This window comes from Chrysochloris asiatica, unplaced genomic scaffold, assembly GCF_000296735.1.
Source record: "Chrysochloris asiatica unplaced genomic scaffold, ChrAsi1.0 scaffold00196, whole genome shotgun sequence".
Lineage (NCBI taxonomy): Eukaryota > Metazoa > Chordata > Mammalia > Afrosoricida > Chrysochloridae > Chrysochloris > Chrysochloris asiatica.
In genome coordinates, this window is record NW_006408714.1 from 531,157 (window position 1) to 533,991 (window position 2,835).

Consider the following 2,835-nt stretch of genomic DNA (forward strand, 5'->3'; position numbering starts at 1 on the left):
GGTGATAATAGGGGAGCAGAATTGTGTTCATAGCTGCTGCCGCCCTGCCATCACTCTAACGCCAGCGCCATCTCTAACTTGCCCAAGCTCAAGCCTAAGGAGAAGTGGAGTTAAGTAAGAAGGTCTCTATATCAAGGGTCATACAAAGCTGACTGTGAGCAAATCAACCAGTGGGAAAGCAACCAGGAAGCAACTGGCTACAAAAGCCGCTTGTAAGAATACGCCCTTCTACTGGAGGGGTGAAGAAACCTCATCGTCACGGGCCTGGTACTGTGGCGCTTATTCGTAAACTTCACTTCCAGCGTCTGGTGCAAGAAATAGCTCAGGACTTCAAAACAGATCTGCCTGCCAGAGTGCATCTATTGGTGCTTTGCAGGAGGCAAGTGAGGCCTTTTTGAAGACACCAACCTGAGTGCTATCCATGTCAAACGTGTAACAATTATGCCAAAAGACATCCACCTAGCACTTCGCATACACGGAAAACATGCTAAAGAATCCACTGTAATGGGAAACATTTCATTCTTTAAAAATAATTGTCTTCTTCCTGTTATTGGTAGTTCTGAACGTTAGATATTTTTTTTCCTCCCATGGTGTCGAAAGGTACCTCAGTATATGATTGCGAATGGGAATATAGGGGACAGAAATCAGGTATTGGCAGTTTTTTTCATTCTCGTTTGTGTGAATTTGTAATATAAAGTATTAATGCAAGTCAAAATGTTTCAGTGAACAAGTTTCAGCAGTTCAACTTTATAACAATTATAAATAAACCTGTTAAAATGTTCTGGCCAATGCCAACATTTGGATTTTTTTTTTTAAACAAGCAAATTTCTTATTGATGGCAACTAAATGGTGTTTGTAGCATTTTCATCATATGGTAGATTCCATCCATTCACTATACATTTTTAACTGAGTTGCCCTGCATGCATGTACTTGTTTTTTAATGTTGTCTGTCTTCTGTGCTGTTCCTGTAAGTTTGCTATTAAAATATATTAAAAATTTTTAAAAAGAGGGGGACAGAGAGAGAAAGAAAAAGAAGAAAGAGAGAAAAAAGGAAGAGAGGAAGAAAGAAGAAATATAGCAAACCACACAAAACACTAAATCACTGCAATGAAATAAGGAGGGTTTATATAGTGTAAACTTCAGAGACACAGAATAGAGCAAAGGCCAAGAGAATCCTGAATCATAAATCTAACTTTTGTCCCTGGTGGTGAGAATTAATGTATGATATGTGATAATATGGTAACGCCTATTTTGTTTTCACACAGACTTTGGTCTTATTTGAGTAGCATTGAAAATTCCAAGTGTAAATGTTGAAATGTGATAGTGTCAGTAATAATGACACCGATAGATATCACATTGCAGTTCCTATGATGTCCCCTACTCTATGCTAGTTAGCACACATCTCTAATCTTCATAACAGGTAGTGAGAAGAATTTCATTCCAATGTTAAAGACAAGCAATCGAGTGCTTAAAAAATGAAATAACTTACTGACCATAATAAAGAGAGAAAATGGCTAAGTAAAAATGTGAACCTAGCTCTCCTTCATTCAAATACCCCATTCTAGAGCTTCCAATCTTTGGATGCTTAGCTATTTATCAATCACTTGACTTTTATTATTTCATTAAGTTCATCCCCAAACCATAAGCAAGACCTTCAACAGCCAAGCTCCAATTTAAAAAAGAGAGAAAAAGAGGGTGGGGGTATGGATAAAATAAAATTAATCCAGTCCCTTAGGCAAAAGAAGACCAGTTAAAAATCTTCACAATGGATGTGTATGAATATACCTTTAGACTTCCTCCATAAAGCTAAACTAGCAAAATGTCCTGCCTCATTTTCGTATAAACTCCAACCATACACTATCTATGAATTCAGCATTATCTAGAAATTCTGTGGTCTTGGTTGCTCTGTAGGACAAGCACTTGACTGCTAACCAAGAGGTCAATGGTTCAAACCCAGTAGCTGATCCTCAGAAACCCTATACAGTGTTGCTGTGATTCAGAAATGGACTGGACAGCATTTAACACACATATAAAGTGGTAACTATAATTCTAAGGGAAAAGTAACCATCCAAAGGTCAAAAGTTAAGAAATGAATGACAGTGCTGAGATTTAAATTCAGTTCTATCTGATTTTAACGTGAGAAGGTGTGTTCCTCATAAATCTGAACAATTTCTAAACTGCTAATTGTAAAGGTACACTCTTATGAGAACACAATTTATGAGACATTGCTCAGGTGTCATGAGCCAAAATTAAGTACCATCCAAGGTCTGTCAACTTACCTACTTAAAAAATCAACACCTTTAGGTAGAATTCCCCAAAACACACAAATAACACAAGAGACTCGGTGCTTTAAGAAGCATGAGTGATCAGTGTGACCCACTTTTACTGACATCTTGATTGCTCACAAAGGACAACAATATGTTCAGTTTGTCATTAAACTCCTAAGAACATAATCACCAAGATGATGGTTTCAAATTATAAACTACAAATCTCTTTATTCAACACATTTTTATAGCTTCCTTTCAATACTGTATGTAAAGCTGGAACACACTTATTTGTATATTCCTAAAGGAGCTCTGGTAGTGTAGTGATTATGAATCAGGCTGCGAACCACAAGGTCAGCAGTTCGAAACTACCAGCTGTTCCGGGGGAGAAAGATGAGGCTTTCTGTGCCCGTAAAGATTTACAGGCTTGGAAACCCTGTGCAGGGTCACTATGAGTCGGAACCGACTCCATGGCACATAACAACAACAATGGTGGCAACCACAACTCATCTGTCAGTTTATCGTACTGTGGTGGCTTGTGACTTGCTGTGATTCTTAAAGCTATGCTATC